The 20,167-nt window shown below is 41.2% G+C and overlaps 23 non-coding genes across 23 annotated transcripts; all 23 read left to right on the top strand.

Annotated features, from left to right (window-relative positions):
- The first annotated feature begins 16 nt into the window (after nucleotides 1-16).
- LOC137292312 (U6 spliceosomal RNA) lies at nucleotides 17-122 on the top strand. Its single transcript, XR_010957366.1, has one exon. It is a non-coding gene; the product is annotated as a U6 spliceosomal RNA (small nuclear RNA).
- Nucleotides 123-755: 633 nt separating this feature from the next.
- Nucleotides 756-894, top strand: LOC137292269 (U4 spliceosomal RNA). The gene has a single exon (XR_010957328.1). It is a non-coding gene; the product is annotated as a U4 spliceosomal RNA (small nuclear RNA).
- Nucleotides 895-1,506: 612 nt separating this feature from the next.
- LOC137292313 (U6 spliceosomal RNA) lies at nucleotides 1,507-1,612 on the top strand. The gene has a single exon (XR_010957367.1). It is a non-coding gene; the product is annotated as a U6 spliceosomal RNA (small nuclear RNA).
- A 633-nt stretch (nucleotides 1,613-2,245) lies between these two features.
- On the top strand, nucleotides 2,246-2,384 carry LOC137292411 (U4 spliceosomal RNA). The gene has a single exon (XR_010957458.1). It is a non-coding gene; the product is annotated as a U4 spliceosomal RNA (small nuclear RNA).
- Nucleotides 2,385-2,996: 612 nt separating this feature from the next.
- Nucleotides 2,997-3,102, top strand: LOC137292314 (U6 spliceosomal RNA). The gene has a single exon (XR_010957368.1). It is a non-coding gene; the product is annotated as a U6 spliceosomal RNA (small nuclear RNA).
- Nucleotides 3,103-3,735: 633 nt separating this feature from the next.
- LOC137292412 (U4 spliceosomal RNA) lies at nucleotides 3,736-3,874 on the top strand. Its single transcript, XR_010957459.1, has one exon. It is a non-coding gene; the product is annotated as a U4 spliceosomal RNA (small nuclear RNA).
- Nucleotides 3,875-4,486: 612 nt separating this feature from the next.
- LOC137292315 (U6 spliceosomal RNA) lies at nucleotides 4,487-4,592 on the top strand. Its single transcript, XR_010957369.1, has one exon. It is a non-coding gene; the product is annotated as a U6 spliceosomal RNA (small nuclear RNA).
- Nucleotides 4,593-5,225: 633 nt separating this feature from the next.
- On the top strand, nucleotides 5,226-5,364 carry LOC137292270 (U4 spliceosomal RNA). The gene has a single exon (XR_010957329.1). It is a non-coding gene; the product is annotated as a U4 spliceosomal RNA (small nuclear RNA).
- A 612-nt stretch (nucleotides 5,365-5,976) lies between these two features.
- LOC137292316 (U6 spliceosomal RNA) lies at nucleotides 5,977-6,082 on the top strand. Its single transcript, XR_010957370.1, has one exon. It is a non-coding gene; the product is annotated as a U6 spliceosomal RNA (small nuclear RNA).
- A 633-nt stretch (nucleotides 6,083-6,715) lies between these two features.
- Nucleotides 6,716-6,854, top strand: LOC137292413 (U4 spliceosomal RNA). Its single transcript, XR_010957460.1, has one exon. It is a non-coding gene; the product is annotated as a U4 spliceosomal RNA (small nuclear RNA).
- Nucleotides 6,855-7,466: 612 nt separating this feature from the next.
- On the top strand, nucleotides 7,467-7,572 carry LOC137292317 (U6 spliceosomal RNA). Its single transcript, XR_010957371.1, has one exon. It is a non-coding gene; the product is annotated as a U6 spliceosomal RNA (small nuclear RNA).
- Nucleotides 7,573-8,205: 633 nt separating this feature from the next.
- Nucleotides 8,206-8,344, top strand: LOC137292415 (U4 spliceosomal RNA). Its single transcript, XR_010957462.1, has one exon. It is a non-coding gene; the product is annotated as a U4 spliceosomal RNA (small nuclear RNA).
- A 612-nt stretch (nucleotides 8,345-8,956) lies between these two features.
- On the top strand, nucleotides 8,957-9,062 carry LOC137292318 (U6 spliceosomal RNA). The gene has a single exon (XR_010957372.1). It is a non-coding gene; the product is annotated as a U6 spliceosomal RNA (small nuclear RNA).
- Nucleotides 9,063-9,695: 633 nt separating this feature from the next.
- LOC137292416 (U4 spliceosomal RNA) lies at nucleotides 9,696-9,834 on the top strand. Its single transcript, XR_010957463.1, has one exon. It is a non-coding gene; the product is annotated as a U4 spliceosomal RNA (small nuclear RNA).
- A 612-nt stretch (nucleotides 9,835-10,446) lies between these two features.
- LOC137292284 (U6 spliceosomal RNA) lies at nucleotides 10,447-10,552 on the top strand. The gene has a single exon (XR_010957340.1). It is a non-coding gene; the product is annotated as a U6 spliceosomal RNA (small nuclear RNA).
- A 633-nt stretch (nucleotides 10,553-11,185) lies between these two features.
- On the top strand, nucleotides 11,186-11,324 carry LOC137292417 (U4 spliceosomal RNA). The gene has a single exon (XR_010957464.1). It is a non-coding gene; the product is annotated as a U4 spliceosomal RNA (small nuclear RNA).
- Nucleotides 11,325-11,936: 612 nt separating this feature from the next.
- Nucleotides 11,937-12,042, top strand: LOC137292285 (U6 spliceosomal RNA). The gene has a single exon (XR_010957341.1). It is a non-coding gene; the product is annotated as a U6 spliceosomal RNA (small nuclear RNA).
- Nucleotides 12,043-12,675: 633 nt separating this feature from the next.
- Nucleotides 12,676-12,814, top strand: LOC137292418 (U4 spliceosomal RNA). The gene has a single exon (XR_010957465.1). It is a non-coding gene; the product is annotated as a U4 spliceosomal RNA (small nuclear RNA).
- A 612-nt stretch (nucleotides 12,815-13,426) lies between these two features.
- On the top strand, nucleotides 13,427-13,532 carry LOC137292319 (U6 spliceosomal RNA). Its single transcript, XR_010957373.1, has one exon. It is a non-coding gene; the product is annotated as a U6 spliceosomal RNA (small nuclear RNA).
- A 633-nt stretch (nucleotides 13,533-14,165) lies between these two features.
- On the top strand, nucleotides 14,166-14,304 carry LOC137292419 (U4 spliceosomal RNA). Its single transcript, XR_010957466.1, has one exon. It is a non-coding gene; the product is annotated as a U4 spliceosomal RNA (small nuclear RNA).
- Nucleotides 14,305-14,916: 612 nt separating this feature from the next.
- Nucleotides 14,917-15,022, top strand: LOC137292321 (U6 spliceosomal RNA). Its single transcript, XR_010957374.1, has one exon. It is a non-coding gene; the product is annotated as a U6 spliceosomal RNA (small nuclear RNA).
- Nucleotides 15,023-15,656: 634 nt separating this feature from the next.
- LOC137292421 (U4 spliceosomal RNA) lies at nucleotides 15,657-15,795 on the top strand. The gene has a single exon (XR_010957467.1). It is a non-coding gene; the product is annotated as a U4 spliceosomal RNA (small nuclear RNA).
- A 612-nt stretch (nucleotides 15,796-16,407) lies between these two features.
- On the top strand, nucleotides 16,408-16,513 carry LOC137292322 (U6 spliceosomal RNA). The gene has a single exon (XR_010957375.1). It is a non-coding gene; the product is annotated as a U6 spliceosomal RNA (small nuclear RNA).
- Nucleotides 16,514-20,167: the final 3,654 nt, after the last annotated feature.

Genomic DNA, 20,167 nt, shown 5'->3' on the forward strand with positions numbered 1-20,167 from the left:
ATGCGTAAGTTGGAGTGTATTGCTAACGCAGTACATATACTAAAATTGGAACGATACAGAGAAGATTAGCATGGCCCCTGCGCAAGGATGACACGCAAATTCGTGAAGCGTTCCATATTTTTAATCTTTCCATTCCATAACTGAAACTTGCAAGTGAATCCATCATTCATTTGGCAACAGTGGTCAAAGCTGATGTTCGTAAATGACTTGACATTTACACGTCCTTTACATATGAAGTGAACACACTGCATTCTAACTCTTATAATTTCTCTCCTTTTTCTTGAACATACCCACGTGGCATAGTTTGCCGGGCATCCAGAAATATACCATGTCTATTTCATTCGTTTAAAAATTTATGCCACCCTTTATTCATTCTCCCATTATCAAAGTCTCCGCCTAAGCATTTTTGAATGAATGATTATTCCCGCCGACTACAGCTATCGCGCGCATGCGCCTTGCTCTTGACATATACGCATGTCCTACGATGACTTAAGCCTTCACTTCTCTCATCATTGGTGTCGGCGTTAAATGAATCTAAGACTGTTTGATTGAGATTTAGGGTGTCTGTATAAACTGTATTAATCCCCAGATAGCTACTAGAGTCGCACTTACATGGATGGATATTTCCAATCAGTGTCACGGCTTGTGGCCAAATAAATCGGCCTGTTGTTTTTGTTAAGGTATGCAAATTAGTTGAAACTAGGTGCTGGTAGGTCCTTGAAACAACAATAGATTTATGGACACCTTATAACATTAGCTTTGCGCAGTGGCGGTACCATAGCCAATGAGGTTCAGCCGAGGCGTGGTTATTGCTAGTTGAAAACTAATCCCAATACCCCGCGCTGACGCCCTTCACTGGGCGGCATGCGCAATTTTTGCTAGCTCCTACGGGAGCCTCATATGTAATTCAAGAATAGAACTTCAAACATGCACAAGGAACCTTGTGGTTTACATTCGCCTCCTGTACATCCTTGACATTATAATCTGGTAAGTCTAGCATCCTTTTCTCATAAATGGCTTGTCATTAAACATATATAACGTCAGTGTAAAAGAATACCCGGTCTTTTAAAAAAAACTAATTCTCTGTATTATTGATATACAAAGCCATGTACATGTGAGCGATTTCACAGTGTGTTACTTAGAGTGCATTGCCCTTGGACAGCTCAGACGACAGGTAGCACGTTTATGTCGTTTGGAAAACGTTGTACATACCACATGCTTGGCTGTAGACGGATGTGATGTAATGCTGTTCATTCGGCGTCGATGTCAATTATGAATGATGAAAACCGCTTCCAAAACATGTTATCGTATATATGAAAGCCACTGAAATTACTACCACAAAACAAAAAGAAAACGGTTAAAGGCATCCACAATGCTGAAATTCTTGTGACTACTATGTATGAATTAAATAGCAGCACAAACCAATAACATGTATATATATTGCACCTCTTTGAAATTTATGTCAGACCTCCTTCCTATAAAACGACGTTATGCGTAAGTTGGAGTGTATTGCTAACGCAGTACATATACTAAAATTGGAACGATACAGAGAAGATTAGCATGGCCCCTGCGCAAGGATGACACGCAAATTCGTGAAGCGTTCCATATTTTTAATCTTTCCATTCCATAACTGAAACTTGCAAGTGAATCCATCATTCATTTGGCAACAGTGGTCAAAGCTGATGTTCGTAAATGACTTGACATTTACACGTCCTTTACATATGAAGTGAACACACTGCATTCTAACTCTTATAATTTCTCTCCTTTTTCTTGAACATACCCACGTGGCATAGTTTGCCGGGCATCCAGAAATATACCATGTCTATTTCATTCGTTTAAAAAATTATGCCACCCTTTATTCATTCTCCCATTATCAAAGTCTCCGCCTAAGCATTTTTGAATGAATGATTATTCCCGCCGACTACAGCTATCGCGCGCATGCGCCTTGCTCTTGACATATACGCATGTCCTACGATGACTTAAGCCTTCACTTCTCTCATCATTGGTGTCGGCGTTAAATGAATCTAAGACTGTTTGATTGAGATTTAGGGTGTCTGTATAAACTGTATTAATCCCCAGATAGCTACTAGAGTCGCACTTACATGGATGGATATTTCCAATCAGTGTCACGGCTTGTGGCCAAATAAATCGGCCTGTTGTTTTTGTTAAGGTATGCAAATTAGTTGAAACTAGGTGCTGGTAGGTCCTTGAAACAACAATAGATTTATGGACACCTTATAACATTAGCTTTGCGCAGTGGCGGTACCATAGCCAATGAGGTTCATCCGAGGCGTGGTTATTGCTAGTTGAAAACTAATCCCAATACCCCGCGCTGACGCCCTTCACTGGGCGGCATGCGCAATTTTTGCTAGCTCCTACGGGAGCCTCATATGTAATTCAAGAATAGAACTTCAAACATGCACAAGGAACCTTGTGGTTTACATTCGCCTCCTGTACATCCTTGACATTATAATCTGGTAAGTCTAGCATCCTTTTCTCATAAATGGCTTGTCATTAAACATATATAACGTCAGTGTAAAAGAATACCCGGTCTTTTAAAAAAAACTAATTCTCTGTATTATTGATATACAAAGCCATGTACATGTGAGCGATTTCACAGTGTGTTACTTAGAGTGCATTGCCCTTGGACAGCTCAGACGACAGGTAGCACGTTTATGTCGTTTGGAAAACGTTGTACATACCACATGCTTGGCTGTAGACGGATGTGATGTAATGCTGTTCATTCGGCGTCGGTGTCAATTATGAATGATGAAAACCGCTTCCAAAACATGTTATCATATATATGAAAGCCACTGAAATTACTACCACAAAACAAAAAGAAAACGGTTAAAGGCATCCACAATGCTGAAATTCTTGTGACTACTATGTATGAATTAAATAGCAGCACAAACCAATAACATGTATATATATTGCACCTCTTTGAAATTTATGTCAGACCTCCTTCCTATAAAACGACGTTATGCGTAAGTTGGAGTGTATTGCTAACGCAGTACATATACTAAAATTGGAACGATACAGAGAAGATTAGCATGGCCCCTGCGCAAGGATGACACGCAAATTCGTGAAGCGTTCCATATTTTTAATCTTTCCATTCCATAACTGAAACTTGCAAGTGAATCCATCATTCATTTGGCAACAGTGGTCAAAGCTGATGTTCGTAAATGACTTGACATTTACACGTCCTTTACATATGAAGTGAACACACTGCATTCTAACTCTTATAATTTCTCTCCTTTTTCTTGAACATACCCACGTGGCATAGTTTGCCGGGCATCCAGAAATATACCATGTCTATTTCATTCGTTTAAAAATTTATGCCACCCTTTATTCATTCTCCCATTATCAAAGTCTCCGCCTAAGCATTTTTGAATGAATGATTATTCCCGCCGACTACAGCTATCGCGCGCATGCGCCTTGCTCTTGACATATACGCATGTCCTACGATGACTTAAGCCTTCACTTCTCTCATCATTGGTGTCGGCGTTAAATGAATCTAAGACTGTTTGATTGAGATTTAGGGTGTCTGTATAAACTGTATTAATCCCCAGATAGCTACTAGAGTCGCACTTACATGGATGGATATTTCCAATCAGTGTCACGGCTTGTGGCCAAATAAATCGGCCTGTTGTTTTTGTTAAGGTATGCAAATTAGTTGAAACTAGGTGCTGGTAGGTCCTTGAAACAACAATAGATTTATGGACACCTTATAACATTAGCTTTGCGCAGTGGCGGTACCATAGCCAATGAGGTTCATCCGAGGCGTGGTTATTGCTAGTTGAAAACTAATCCCAATACCCCGCGCTGACGCCCTTCACTGGGCGGCATGCGCAATTTTTGCTAGCTCCTACGGGAGCCTCATATGTAATTCAAGAATAGAACTTCAAACATGCACAAGGAACCTTGTGGTTTACATTCGCCTCCTGTACATCCTTGACATTATAATCTGGTAAGTCTAGCATCCTTTTCTCATAAATGGCTTGTCATTAAACATATATAACGTCAGTGTAAAAGAATACCCGGTCTTTTAAAAAAAACTAATTCTCTGTATTATTGATATACAAAGCCATGTACATGTGAGCGATTTCACAGTGTGTTACTTAGAGTGCATTGCCCTTGGACAGCTCAGACGACAGGTAGCACGTTTATGTCGTTTGGAAAACGTTGTACATACCACATGCTTGGCTGTAGACGGATGTGATGTAATGCTGTTCATTCGGCGTCGGTGTCAATTATGAATGATGAAAACCGCTTCCAAAACATGTTATCATATATATGAAAGCCACTGAAATTACTACCACAAAACAAAAAGAAAACGGTTAAAGGCATCCACAATGCTGAAATTCTTGTGACTACTATGTATGAGTTCAATAGCAGCACAAACCAATAACATGTATATATATTGCACCTCTTTGAAATTTATGTCAGACCTCCTTCCTATAAAACGACGTTATGCGTAAGTTGGAGTGTATTGCTAACGCAGTACATATACTAAAATTGGAACGATACAGAGAAGATTAGCATGGCCCCTGCGCAAGGATGACACGCAAATTCGTGAAGCGTTCCATATTTTTAATCTTTCCATTCCATAACTGAAACTTGCAAGTGAATCCATCATTCATTTGGCAACAGTGGTCAAAGCTGATGTTCGTAAATGACTTGACATTTACACGTCCTTTACATATGAAGTGAACACACTGCATTCTAACTCTTATAATTTCTCTCCTTTTTCTTGAACATACCCACGTGGCATAGTTTGCCGGGCATCCAGAAATATACCATGTCTATTTCATTCGTTTAAAAATTTATGCCACCCTTTATTCATTCTCCCATTATCAAAGTCTCCGCCTAAGCATTTTTGAATGAATGATTATTCCCGCCGACTACAGCTATCGCGCGCATGCGCCTTGCTCTTGACATATACGCATGTCCTACGATGACTTAAGCCTTCACTTCTCTCATCATTGGTGTCGGCGTTAAATGAATCTAAGACTGTTTGATTGAGATTTAGGGTGTCTGTATAAACTGTATTAATCCCCAGATAGCTACTAGAGTCGCACTTACATGGATGGATATTTCCAATCAGTGTCACGGCTTGTGGCCAAATAAATCGGCCTGTTGTTTTTGTTAAGGTATGCAAATTAGTTGAAACTAGGTGCTGGTAGGTCCTTGAAACAACAATAGATTTATGGACACCTTATAACATTAGCTTTGCGCAGTGGCGGTACCATAGCCAATGAGGTTCAGCCGAGGCGTGGTTATTGCTAGTTGAAAACTAATCCCAATACCCCGCGCTGACGCCCTTCACTGGGCGGCATGCGCAATTTTTGCTAGCTCCTACGGGAGCCTCATATGTAATTCAAGAATAGAACTTCAAACATGCACAAGGAACCTTGTGGTTTACATTCGCCTCCTGTACATCCTTGACATTATAATCTGGTAAGTCTAGCATCCTTTTCTCATAAATGGCTTGTCATTAAACATATATAACGTCAGTGTAAAAGAATACCCGGTCTTTTAAAAAAAACTAATTCTCTGTATTATTGATATACAAAGCCATGTACATGTGAGCGATTTCACAGTGTGTTACTTAGAGTGCATTGCCCTTGGACAGCTCAGACGACAGGTAGCACGTTTATGTCGTTTGGAAAACGTTGTACATACCACATGCTTGGCTGTAGACGGATGTGATGTAATGCTGTTCATTCGGCGTCGGTGTCAATTATGAATGATGAAAACCGCTTCCAAAACATGTTATCATATATATGAAAGCCACTGAAATTACTACCACAAAACAAAAAGAAAACGGTTAAAGGCATCCACAATGCTGAAATTCTTGTGACTACTATGTATGAATTCAATAGCAGCACAAACCAATAACATGTATATATATTGCACCTCTTTGAAATTTATGTCAGACCTCCTTCCTATAAAACGACGTTATGCGTAAGTTGGAGTGTATTGCTAACGCAGTACATATACTAAAATTGGAACGATACAGAGAAGATTAGCATGGCCCCTGCGCAAGGATGACACGCAAATTCGTGAAGCGTTCCATATTTTTAATCTTTCCATTCCATAACTGAAACTTGCAAGTGAATCCATCATTCATTTGGCAACAGTGGTCAAAGCTGATGTTCGTAAATGACTTGACATTTACACGTCCTTTACATATGAAGTGAACACACTGCATTCTAACTCTTATAATTTCTCTCCTTTTTCTTGAACATACCCACGTGGCATAGTTTGCCGGGCATCCAGAAATATACCATGTCTATTTCATTCGTTTAAAAATTTATGCCACCCTTTATTCATTCTCCCATTATCAAAGTCTCCGCCTAAGCATTTTTGAATGAATGATTATTCCCGCCGACTACAGCTATCGCGCGCATGCGCCTTGCTCTTGACATATACGCATGTCCTACGATGACTTAAGCCTTCACTTCTCTCATCATTGGTGTCGGCGTTAAATGAATCTAAGACTGTTTGATTGAGATTTAGGGTGTCTGTATAAACTGTATTAATCCCCAGATAGCTACTAGAGTCGCACTTACATGGATGGATATTTCCAATCAGTGTCACGGCTTGTGGCCAAATAAATCGGCCTGTTGTTTTTGTTAAGGTATGCAAATTAGTTGAAACTAGGTGCTGGTAGGTCCTTGAAACAACAATAGATTTATGGACACCTTATAACATTAGCTTTGCGCAGTGGCGGTACCATAGCCAATGAGGTTCATCCGAGGCGTGGTTATTGCTAGTTGAAAACTAATCCCAATACCCCGCGCTGACGCCCTTCACTGGGCGGCATGCGCAATTTTTGCTAGCTCCTACGGGAGCCTCATATGTAATTCAAGAATAGAACTTCAAACATGCACAAGGAACCTTGTGGTTTACATTCGCCTCCTGTACATCCTTGACATTATAATCTGGTAAGTCTAGCATCCTTTTCTCATAAATGGCTTGTCATTAAACATATATAACGTCAGTGTAAAAGAATACCCGGTCTTTTAAAAAAAACTAATTCTCTGTATTATTGATATACAAAGCCATGTACATGTGAGCGATTTCACAGTGTGTTACTTAGAGTGCATTGCCCTTGGACAGCTCAGACGACAGGTAGCACGTTTATGTCGTTTGGAAAACGTTGTACATACCACATGCTTGGCTGTAGACGGATGTGATGTAATGCTGTTCATTCGGCGTCGGTGTCAATTATGAATGATGAAAACCGCTTCCAAAACATGTTATCATATATATGAAAGCCACTGAAATTACTACCACAAAACAAAAAGAAAACGGTTAAAGGCATCCACAATGCTGAAATTCTTGTGACTACTATGTATGAATTCAATAGCAGCACAAACCAATAACATGTATATATATTGCACCTCTTTGAAATTTATGTCAGACCTCCTTCCTATAAAACGACGTTATGCGTAAGTTGGAGTGTATTGCTAACGCAGTACATATACTAAAATTGGAACGATACAGAGAAGATTAGCATGGCCCCTGCGCAAGGATGACACGCAAATTCGTGAAGCGTTCCATATTTTTAATCTTTCCATTCCATAACTGAAACTTGCAAGTGAATCCATCATTCATTTGGCAACAGTGGTCAAAGCTGATGTTCGTAAATGACTTGACATTTACACGTCCTTTACATATGAAGTGAACACACTGCATTCTAACTCTTATAATTTCTCTCCTTTTTCTTGAACATACCCACGTGGCATAGTTTGCCGGGCATCCAGAAATATACCATGTCTATTTCATTCGTTTAAAAATTTATGCCACCCTTTATTCATTCTCCCATTATCAAAGTCTCCGCCTAAGCATTTTTGAATGAATGATTATTCCCGCCGACTACAGCTATCGCGCGCATGCGCCTTGCTCTTGACATATACGCATGTCCTACGATGACTTAAGCCTTCACTTCTCTCATCATTGGTGTCGGCGTTAAATGAATCTAAGACTGTTTGATTGAGATTTAGGGTGTCTGTATAAACTGTATTAATCCCCAGATAGCTACTAGAGTCGCACTTACATGGATGGATATTTCCAATCAGTGTCACGGCTTGTGGCCAAATAAATCGGCCTGTTGTTTTTGTTAAGGTATGCAAATTAGTTGAAACTAGGTGCTGGTAGGTCCTTGAAACAACAATAGATTTATGGACACCTTATAACATTAGCTTTGCGCAGTGGCGGTACCATAGCCAATGAGGTTCATCCGAGGCGTGGTTATTGCTAGTTGAAAACTAATCCCAATACCCCGCGCTGACGCCCTTCACTGGGCGGCATGCGCAATTTTTGCTAGCTCCTACGGGAGCCTCATATGTAATTCAAGAATAGAACTTCAAACATGCACAAGGAACCTTGTGGTTTACATTCGCCTCCTGTACATCCTTGACATTATAATCTGGTAAGTCTAGCATCCTTTTCTCATAAATGGCTTGTCATTAAACATATATAACGTCAGTGTAAAAGAATACCCGGTCTTTTAAAAAAAACTAATTCTCTGTATTATTGATATACAAAGCCATGTACATGTGAGCGATTTCACAGTGTGTTACTTAGAGTGCATTGCCCTTGGACAGCTCAGACGACAGGTAGCACGTTTATGTCGTTTGGAAAACGTTGTACATACCACATGCTTGGCTGTAGACGGATGTGATGTAATGCTGTTCATTCGGCGTCGGTGTCAATTATGAATGATGAAAACCGCTTCCAAAACATGTTATCATATATATGAAAGCCACTGAAATTACTACCACAAAACAAAAAGAAAACGGTTAAAGGCATCCACAATGCTGAAATTCTTGTGACTACTATGTATGAATTCAATAGCAGCACAAACCAATAACATGTATATATATTGCACCTCTTTGAAATTTATGTCAGACCTCCTTCCTATAAAACGACGTTATGCGTAAGTTGGAGTGTATTGCTAACGCAGTACATATACTAAAATTGGAACGATACAGAGAAGATTAGCATGGCCCCTGCGCAAGGATGACACGCAAATTCGTGAAGCGTTCCATATTTTTAATCTTTCCATTCCATAACTGAAACTTGCAAGTGAATCCATCATTCATTTGGCAACAGTGGTCAAAGCTGATGTTCGTAAATGACTTGACATTTACACGTCCTTTACATATGAAGTGAACACACTGCATTCTAACTCTTATAATTTCTCTCCTTTTTCTTGAACATACCCACGTGGCATAGTTTGCCGGGCATCCAGAAATATACCATGTCTATTTCATTCGTTTAAAAATTTATGCCACCCTTTATTCATTCTCCCATTATCAAAGTCTCCGCCTAAGCATTTTTGAATGAATGATTATTCCCGCCGACTACAGCTATCGCGCGCATGCGCCTTGCTCTTGACATATACGCATGTCCTACGATGACTTAAGCCTTCACTTCTCTCATCATTGGTGTCGGCGTTAAATGAATCTAAGACTGTTTGATTGAGATTTAGGGTGTCTGTATAAACTGTATTAATCCCCAGATAGCTACTAGAGTCGCACTTACATGGATGGATATTTCCAATCAGTGTCACGGCTTGTGGCCAAATAAATCGGCCTGTTGTTTTTGTTAAGGTATGCAAATTAGTTGAAACTAGGTGCTGGTAGGTCCTTGAAACAACAATAGATTTATGGACACCTTATAACATTAGCTTTGCGCAGTGGCGGTACCATAGCCAATGAGGTTCATCCGAGGCGTGGTTATTGCTAGTTGAAAACTAATCCCAATACCCCGCGCTGACGCCCTTCACTGGGCGGCATGCGCAATTTTTGCTAGCTCCTACGGGAGCCTCATATGTAATTCAAGAATAGAACTTCAAACATGCACAAGGAACCTTGTGGTTTACATTCGCCTCCTGTACATCCTTGACATTATAATCTGGTAAGTCTAGCATCCTTTTCTCATAAATGGCTTGTCATTAAACATATATAACGTCAGTGTAAAAGAATACCCGGTCTTTTAAAAAAAACTAATTCTCTGTATTATTGATATACAAAGCCATGTACATGTGAGCGATTTCACAGTGTGTTACTTAGAGTGCATTGCCCTTGGACAGCTCAGACGACAGGTAGCACGTTTATGTCGTTTGGAAAACGTTGTACATACCACATGCTTGGCTGTAGACGGATGTGATGTAATGCTGTTCATTCGGCGTCGGTGTCAATTATGAATGATGAAAACCGCTTCCAAAACATGTTATCATATATATGAAAGCCACTGAAATTACTACCACAAAACAAAAAGAAAACGGTTAAAGGCATCCACAATGCTGAAATTCTTGTGACTACTATGTATGAATTAAATAGCAGCACAAACCAATAACATGTATATATATTGCACCTCTTTGAAATTTATGTCAGACCTCCTTCCTATAAAACGACGTTATGCGTAAGTTGGAGTGTATTGCTAACGCAGTACATATACTAAAATTGGAACGATACAGAGAAGATTAGCATGGCCCCTGCGCAAGGATGACACGCAAAATCGTGAAGCGTTCCATATTTTTAATCTTTCCATTCCATAACTGAAACTTGCAAGTGAATCCATCATTCATTTGGCAACAGTGGTCAAAGCTGATGTTCGTAAATGACTTGACATTTACACGTCCTTTACATATGAAGTGAACACACTGCATTCTAACTCTTATAATTTCTCTCCTTTTTCTTGAACATACCCACGTGGCATAGTTTGCCGGGCATCCAGAAATATACCATGTCTATTTCATTCGTTTAAAAATTTATGCCACCCTTTATTCATTCTCCCATTATCAAAGTCTCCGCCTAAGCATTTTTGAATGAATGATTATTCCCGCCGACTACAGCTATCGCGCGCATGCGCCTTGCTCTTGACATATACGCATGTCCTACGATGACTTAAGCCTTCACTTCTCTCATCATTGGTGTCGGCGTTAAATGAATCTAAGACTGTTTGATTGAGATTTAGGGTGTCTGTATAAACTGTATTAATCCCCAGATAGCTACTAGAGTCGCACTTACATGGATGGATATTTCCAATCAGTGTCACGGCTTGTGGCCAAATAAATCGGCCTGTTGTTTTTGTTAAGGTATGCAAATTAGTTGAAACTAGGTGCTGGTAGGTCCTTGAAACAACAATAGATTTATGGACACCTTATAACATTAGCTTTGCGCAGTGGCGGTACCATAGCCAATGAGGTTCATCCGAGGCGTGGTTATTGCTAGTTGAAAACTAATCCCAATACCCCGCGCTGACGCCCTTCACTGGGCGGCATGCGCAATTTTTGCTAGCTCCTACGGGAGCCTCATATGTAATTCAAGAATAGAACTTCAAACATGCACAAGGAACCTTGTGGTTTACATTCGCCTCCTGTACATCCTTGACATTATAATCTGGTAAGTCTAGCATCCTTTTCTCATAAATGGCTTGTCATTAAACATATATAACGTCAGTGTAAAAGAATACCCGGTCTTTTAAAAAAAACTAATTCTCTGTATTATTGATATACAAAGCCATGTACATGTGAGCGATTTCACAGTGTGTTACTTAGAGTGCATTGCCCTTGGACAGCTCAGACGACAGGTAGCACGTTTATGTCGTTTGGAAAACGTTGTACATACCACATGCTTGGCTGTAGACGGATGTGATGTAATGCTGTTCATTCGGCGTCGGTGTCAATTATGAATGATGAAAACCGCTTCCAAAACATGTTATCATATATATGAAAGCCACTGAAATTACTACCACAAAACAAAAAGAAAACGGTTAAAGGCATCCACAATGCTGAAATTCTTGTGACTACTATGTATGAATTAAATAGCAGCACAAACCAATAACATGTATATATATTGCACCTCTTTGAAATTTATGTCAGACCTCCTTCCTATAAAACGACGTTATGCGTAAGTTGGAGTGTATTGCTAACGCAGTACATATACTAAAATTGGAACGATACAGAGAAGATTAGCATGGCCCCTGCGCAAGGATGACACGCAAAATCGTGAAGCGTTCCATATTTTTAATCTTTCCATTCCATAACTGAAACTTGCAAGTGAATCCATCATTCATTTGGCAACAGTGGTCAAAGCTGATGTTCGTAAATGACTTGACATTTACACGTCCTTTACATATGAAGTGAACACACTGCATTCTAACTCTTATAATTTCTCTCCTTTTTCTTGAACATACCCACGTGGCATAGTTTGCCGGGCATCCAGAAATATACCATGTCTATTTCATTCGTTTAAAAATTTATGCCACCCTTTATTCATTCTCCCATTATCAAAGTCTCCGCCTAAGCATTTTTGAATGAATGATTATTCCCGCCGACTATAGCTATCGCGCGCATGCGCCTTGCTCTTGACATATACGCATGTCCTACGATGACTTAAGCCTTCACTTCTCTCATCATTGGTGTCGGCGTTAAATGAATCTAAGACTGTTTGATTGAGATTTAGGGTGTCTGTATAAACTGTATTAATCCCCAGATAGCTACTAGAGTCGCACTTACATGGATGGATATTTCCAATCAGTGTCACGGCTTGTGGCCAAATAAATCGGCCTGTTGTTTTTGTTAAGGTATGCAAATTAGTTGAAACTAGGTGCTGGTAGGTCCTTGAAACAACAATAGATTTATGGACACCTTATAACATTAGCTTTGCGCAGTGGCGGTACCATAGCCAATGAGGTTCATCCGAGGCGTGGTTATTGCTAGTTGAAAACTAATCCCAATACCCCGCGCTGACGCCCTTCACTGGGCGGCATGCGCAATTTTTGCTAGCTCCTACGGGAGCCTCATATGTAATTCAAGAATAGAACTTCAAACATGCACAAGGAACCTTGTGGTTTACATTCGCCTCCTGTACATCCTTGACATTATAATCTGGTAAGTCTAGCATCCTTTTCTCATAAATGGCTTGTCATTAAACATATATAACGTCAGTGTAAAAGAATACCCGGTCTTTTAAAAAAAACTAATTCTCTGTATTATTGATATACAAAGCCATGTACATGTGAGCGATTTCACAGTGTGTTACTTAGAGTGCATTGCCCTTGGACAGCTCAGACGACAGGTAGCACGTTTATGTCGTTTGGAAAACGTTGTACATACCACATGCTTGGCTGTAGACGGATGTGATGTAATGCTGTTCATTCGGCGTCGGTGTCAATTATGAATGATGAAAACCGCTTCCAAAACATGTTATCATATATATGAAAGCCACTGAAATTACTACCACAAAACAAAAAGAAAACGGTTAAAGGCATCCACAATGCTGAAATTCTTGTGACTACTATGTATGAATTAAATAGCAGCACAAACCAATAACATGTATATATATTGCACCTCTTTGAAATTTATGTCAGACCTCCTTCCTATAAAACGACGTTATGCGTAAGTTGGAGTGTATTGCTAACGCAGTACATATACTAAAATTGGAACGATACAGAGAAGATTAGCATGGCCCCTGCGCAAGGATGACACGCAAATTCGTGAAGCGTTCCATATTTTTAATCTTTCCATTCCATAACTGAAACTTGCAAGTGAATCCATCATTCATTTGGCAACAGTGGTCAAAGCTGATGTTCGTAAATGACTTGACATTTACACGTCCTTTACATATGAAGTGAACACACTGCATTCTAACTCTTATAATTTCTCTCCTTTTTCTTGAACATACCCACGTGGCATAGTTTGCCGGGCATCCAGAAATATACCATGTCTATTTCATTCGTTTAAAAAATTATGCCACCCTTTATTCATTCTCCCATTATCAAAGTCTCCGCCTAAGCATTTTTGAATGAATGATTATTCCCGCCGACTACAGCTATCGCGCGCATGCGCCTTGCTCTTGACATATACGCATGTCCTACGATGACTTAAGCCTTCACTTCTCTCATCATTGGTGTCGGCGTTAAATGAATCTAAGACTGTTTGATTGAGATTTAGGGTGTCTGTATAAACTGTATTAATCCCCAGATAGCTACTAGAGTCGCACTTACATGGATGGATATTTCCAATCAGTGTCACGGCTTGTGGCCAAATAAATCGGCCTGTTGTTTTTGTTAAGGTATGCAAATTAGTTGAAACTAGGTGCTGGTAGGTCCTTGAAACAACAATAGATTTATGGACACCTTATAACATTAGCTTTGCGCAGTGGCGGTACCATAGCCAATGAGGTTCATCCGAGGCGTGGTTATTGCTAGTTGAAAACTAATCCCAATACCCCGCGCTGACGCCCTTCACTGGGCGGCATGCGCAATTTTTGCTAGCTCCTACGGGAGCCTCATATGTAATTCAAGAATAGAACTTCAAACATGCACAAGGAACCTTGTGGTTTACATTCGCCTCCTGTACATCCTTGACATTATAATCTGGTAAGTCTAGCATCCTTTTCTCATAAATGGCTTGTCATTAAACATATATAACGTCAGTGTAAAAGAATACCCGGTCTTTTAAAAAAAACTAATTCTCTGTATTATTGATATACAAAGCCATGTACATGTGAGCGATTTCACAGTGTGTTACTTAGAGTGCATTGCCCTTGGACAGCTCAGACGACAGGTAGCACGTTTATGTCGTTTGGAAAACGTTGTACATACCACATGCTTGGCTGTAGACGGATGTGATGTAATGCTGTTCATTCGGCGTCGGTGTCAATTATGAATGATGAAAACCGCTTCCAAAACATGTTATCATATATATGAAAGCCACTGAAATTACTACCACAAAACAAAAAGAAAACGGTTAAAGGCATCCACAATGCTGAAATTCTTGTGACTACTATGTATGAATTAAATAGCAGCACAAACCAATAACATGTATATATATTGCACCTCTTTGAAATTTATGTCAGACCTCCTTCCTATAAAACGACGTTATGCGCAAGTTGGAGTGTATTGCTAACGCAGTACATATACTAAAATTGGAACGATACAGAGAAGATTAGCATGGCCCCTGCGCAAGGATGACACGCAAATTCGTGAAGCGTTCCATATTTTTAATCTTTCCATTCCATAACTGAAACTTGCAAGTGAATCCATCATTCATTTGGCAACAGTGGTCAAAGCTGATGTTCGTAAATGACTTGACATTTACACGTCCTTTACATATGAAGTGAACACACTGCATTCTAACTCTTATAATTTCTCTCCTTTTTCTTGAACATACCCACGTGGCATAGTTTGCCTCGGCATCCAGAAATATACCATGTCTATTTCATTCGTTTAAAAATGTATGCCACCCTTTATTCATTCTCCCATTATCAAAGTCTCCGCCTAAGCATTTTTGAATGAATGATTATTCCCGCCGACTACAGCTATCGCGCGCATGCGCCTTGCTCTTGACATATACGCATGTCCTACGATGACTTAAGCCTTCACTTCTCTCATCATTGGTGTCGGCGTTAAATGAATCTAAGACTGTTTGATTGAGATTTAGGGTGTCTGTATAAACTGTATTAATCCCCAGATAGCTACTAGAGTCGCACTTACATGGATGGATATTTCCAATCAGTGTCACGGCTTGTGGCCAAATAAATCGGCCTGTTGTTTTTGTTAAGGTATGCAAATTAGTTGAAACTAGGTGCTGGTAGGTCCTTGAAACAACAATAGATTTATGGACACCTTATAACATTAGCTTTGCGCAGTGGCGGTACCATAGCCAATGAGGTTCATCCGAGGCGTGGTTATTGCTAGTTGAAAACTAATCCCAATACCCCGCGCTGACGCCCTTCACTGGGCGGCATGCGCAATTTTTGCTAGCTCCTACGGGAGCCTCATATGTAATTCAAGAATAGAACTTCAAACATGCACAAGGAACCTTGTGGTTTACATTCGCCTCCTGTACATCCTTGACATTATAATCTGGTAAGTCTAGCATCCTTTTCTCATAAATGGCTTGTCATTAAACATATATAACGTCAGTGTAAAAGAATACCCGGTCTTTTAAAAAAAACTAATTCTCTGTATTATTGATATACAAAGCCATGTACATGTGAGCGATTTCACAGTGTGTTACTTAGAGTGCATTGCCCTTGGACAGCTCAGACGACAGGTAGCACGTTTATGTCGTTTGGAAAACGTTGTACATACCACATGCTTGGCTGTAGACGGATGTGATGTAATGCTGTTCATTCGGCGTCGGTGTCAATTATGAATGATGAAAACCGCTTCCAAAACATGTTATCATATATATGAAAGCCACTGAAATTACTACCACAAAACAAAAAGAAAACGGTTAAAGGCATCCACAATGCTGAAATTCTTGTGACTACTATGTATGAATTCAATAGCAGCACAAACCAATAACATGTATATATATTGCACCTCTTTGAAATTTATGTCAGACCTCCTTCCTATAAAACGACGTTATGCGTAAGTTGGAGTGTATTGCTAACGCAGTACATATACTAAAATTGGAACGATACAGAGAAGATTAGCATGGCCCCTGCGCAAGGATGACACGCAAATTCGTGAAGCGTTCCATATTTTTAATCTTTCCATTCCATAACTGAAACTTGCAAGTGAATCCATCATTCATTTGGCAACAGTGGTCAAAGCTGATGTTCGTAAATGACTTGACATTTACACGTCCTTTACATATGAAGTGAACACACTGAGTAGTATAGGGAATGGGGGTTCTGGCTCACTTTCACAAAATGTCTCTACAAAGCCTTATTTAGTAAATAAGGCTTTGGTTGGGCCATTAGCTCTTGCTACTATTACCCCTACTACAAAAAAGTTGGCGGTAATTACTGTGCCTTGGTAGGAGGTAACACTGTGCCGTACGGTACGATCAATAATTCTTCTCTTACAAAACCCCTACCCGGCCCACCCCTCAAGTAGTACAAGTTAGGTTCGTCGGCTTTTATATCCACTTTATCTATGTTGTAAGTTTTGACTGACCATATAGGATCGGTGGCTCGCTTACGGCTATCGCCCTCGTGTTCCCCCGGCTGGTATAGATACCTCACTAGGGCCCTATCTGGTATCTGTTTCTCCTTCCCACGCAATGGAGCGGCCGACTCTGCAACTATTGATTTTAGTTTGATAGCGTCTGCCGGTTTCTTACCGGTGAGACGGGTGACTTCATGGTTGATTGCCGACACCACCTTGGGTAACCTCGTGACCCATTCAGTCGATCGTTTTCCAGGGGTGGCCATCTCCCTAGCATACTGATAGCCGAACAAGCGCTCAGCCAAAGTCCTATTAAATCTCTCAACTATGGCTTGGCTGCGATGGGCTCCGGCCGTGCCACGCCTGACCTTTGTATCGTGTTTTGCTAGCAGTTGTGACACGGCACCCATGAACTCCCGTCCGGGGTCAACTTGCAGCTCTGTTGGCCACGTCAGTGGGCTGCGTTTGTATATGCGTTCGAATCCTCTGGCTACCTGGGCCGAATCTTTCGTGGTCAAGGGTTCGGCTTCCTTGTAACGACTGGCTACGTCCACTACGGTTAAGGCATACTTGTACCTCTTGTCGTGGGGTAGGAACAGTAGGTCTGCCTGGTGAAGGCTATTAGGTATGTTAATACCGAACCTCCTTCTAGGCACGTAGCGTGGTGCTGGCAAATAGATCTGCCACAGGGCTTGTTTTTCAAGCCACGCTTTGGCTTCCTCCGGGGGTACTCGCGCTATTTTAGCTAGCTTATCTACTGCGCTAGCTCCTTTCCAGTACCCACGCGGGCTGTAGTAAATAGCCTCAAATTTTTTCATGTCCATACGCGTATGTGTTTATTCCATCAATAGCTATCCAACGTTTCGTGTCCATAGGCGATAGGGACGTCTTGTTTATAGTCAGTCCGTATATCTTATGCCCATCACTTCTAAGTGTGTTCATTTTATGTCTAAAGGTACGGGTCTTGAACAGGGCTTCCTTGAATCTGGCGTGTTTGATGTGTTGTTTCACCACATACTTCTTAACCCCCTTAGCCTTCCGGATCTCACTATTGTCGGCTTTCAGTATGGAGTACATCTTAGGTCTCAAACCTATGTACTCGGCTATGGGCGTGCCAGCACACTCGTCCTTCATCTTACCTAGGACCTTTTTATTTACCGTGCTGTGTAGGGTATGGGTCTTAGGGTAGTCGCTGGTGTCGTATAAATCGAGGTGTTTTTTCATGTCCTCGTACACGTCCTCGGTTCGAATCTCCATCAGCAGGGAATCCGTGTCAGTGTACAGTACTTCACACCTGTCACCGTACTGTTTCTTGAGCTCGTTGTAGTAAAAGTCGTACATCAGGTGTTTGGATAAATCGAGGATGCTCATCCCCACGTAAACAGGGCGGTTGAATTTTATGTGGCTTTTCTTTATGTGTAGGGCAACCAGGTTGTCTGTGAATATCTTACTACGGTTGAATGCCGGACTGGCTATCAATTTCCTGAGCTTGTCTTCCTCACTAGATCTAACCAGCTTCACGGTCACGCGTTTCCTCAGGTTTTCCATAGTCTTACCAAACACCGAGTTATTCATGAGCTTGTAGAGATTTTTCTCAAAATCACTGGTGGCTTTTTTTCGTAGGTCTGTGTTCATTCTGATGTAGGGCTCCATCCATGGACTCTGGTCGAACATGAGCACCCTGTGTATTTTGGTCAACCTCATACCCAACGACAGGTACAGCTGTAGGTTGCGATAGTGAACGATGTACTTGGTCTTATTCATTAAGTTAGGCACGAGTTTTTCAACGTCTGTCACACGCCCACCTGACAAGTTATGTTGGTACTCAGACATCCAGTCTGTGTTAACCTTCATACGTTCGGGGGCCAGGGGATAGCTGTTGTGCGATGTGTGTAATTCCTTGGGATACTCTAAGTCAACTTCGAGGATATACCCTTTGTTCGAATCTGGTGCGACCCCCATAACATCAACGTGGGGTACCCATTCGAATCCCCCTGTAGGTAGATACTGACTCATGGCCCAGCCGTACAGGTTATTTGCGTCGAGGTAGAGAATGTGATTGGTTGGTTTGTTAGGATCGTAACCTTTCACGTATTGATTATTTGCTTTCGCGTATCGTTTGGATGCCATGGAAATCCCACCTCGCAAGCCTTTCTCAATGAATAGGTGCATGTCGTAATCTGTGAGCAATTCCAAATTAACTCCGGTCTTTTTAAGCAAGGCGTCCCACGACAGACCTGGGCTGGTGTAATACCATGCGGGGTCGAGTTTATACTGCTTTAAACATGTCTGCCGAAACGTTTCAAACACGTCGGCTAACAGCAGTACATCTGTCCTCAAGTACAGGTCGTGATAATCACCCAGGTTCTTACAACCCAGTTTATTCCATACGTTAGTCGCGTGCGAGTAATCATCTCGTGAGACGGACGCCTCATTCAGCTTGCTATAAAAGCAGTCAATAGGGGGTAGTCTGGTCTCGGTGAACTTGGCCCAACTATCCATGTACTCATAGGGGTACACACCCTTCCTCATAAGCAGGGGTCTAGTCTCGGCGTCTGTGTGTCGATCGGTGATAGGGAAGGTATTGTTGGCCTTGACCAGACTGTCGAGTGACGACAGGAGGAACTGAAACGAGTCAATGAACCTAAGTCCGTTTAAGCTGAAGGAGATGTATCTCTCCATGTTGTTGGGGATGCACGTTATATTACCATCGATTTTCGCGATGGCCTGCATGATCAAGTGTGAGTCGTACCCTCTCAAGTTGTGAAAGACAACGGGGATGTTTATTGTCTTAGGGTTGATTTTAAGCTTGAGGTTGCACGCGTTGTGAGCGGCGCCTCTATACTTACCAGTTATGTGACAGTGATCTCTCACCGAATCACCGTTAAGTGGTGAGTCGCACACGTGACAGTTAGTGCTACTAGCGTGAGCTAGCCTGTCGGCTCGGGTCATACGCATGGGAGCGATTCTATACAATGCATTCCTAATAATTTTTTCTTCCTCCTGCAAACACTTTAGAAACCTTTCAGCCGCGTCAGGGCCCCTATACACTACCGGAGCTTTCGTTTCCCCGTCACAACGGACGACAATGTATCCAAACGAACAGGCTTTATGCTCTTGTGTCTTGTGGGTGAAGCTACCCCCACTAGGGGAATCCCCACCCACAACTAAGGCTTCGAAGTCGGCGTATATAATATAAGGTACAGACATTTGGTTCTTGTGGTTACTGAATTTTAGGATATTTTCACCT

Source organism: Haliotis asinina, chromosome 7, assembly GCF_037392515.1.
Source record: "Haliotis asinina isolate JCU_RB_2024 chromosome 7, JCU_Hal_asi_v2, whole genome shotgun sequence".
NCBI classification, from domain to species: Eukaryota; Metazoa; Mollusca; class Gastropoda; order Lepetellida; family Haliotidae; genus Haliotis; species Haliotis asinina.